Here is a 594-nt window from a genome sequence, read left to right on the forward strand (position 1 = left end):
TTGTTTCATGTACGTAACTTATATGTGAATATAATACACTTATTATTGACTGAAATGCGACACCTGAAATACCAAAAGGCACCGTACACAAAAAAAAAAAAAAAAAAAAAAAAAAAAAAAAAACCTCAAAATAATGAAACACACTTAATATAATACACTCAAATTAAAATGTCGAAAAATAAACGAAATTCTAAGCACGTAACTTATATCTGAATATAATACGCTCAATATTGCACACAAAAATGCAACGCCACCTACCGTGCTGATTTAAGAATGTATATTTTCCAGGCCCCCACTTGAATGCATACACAAAAATTCATTCACGTCGATCCAGCCGTTTAGTTGCAGAATAGATAAATAACCTAGATACCGACTGCAGCGCCATCTGCCGGACTGATTTGTCAATCTAAACCACCCAGGGCGCCACCCAAACGCATACAAAGAAATTCATTCAAATCGGTCCAGCCGTTTAGGAGGCGTTCAGTGACGTACACACGTACAGTAGAATTATATATACAAAGATAGAGAACAATATGACCATACAAATTAAAAATTTAACGGAACTTACTTTTCGAATAGGATTCGTATTTAATA

The sequence above is a fragment of the Schistocerca serialis genome, chromosome 4 (genome assembly GCF_023864345.2).
Source record: "Schistocerca serialis cubense isolate TAMUIC-IGC-003099 chromosome 4, iqSchSeri2.2, whole genome shotgun sequence".
Classification (NCBI taxonomy): domain Eukaryota; kingdom Metazoa; phylum Arthropoda; class Insecta; order Orthoptera; family Acrididae; genus Schistocerca; species Schistocerca serialis.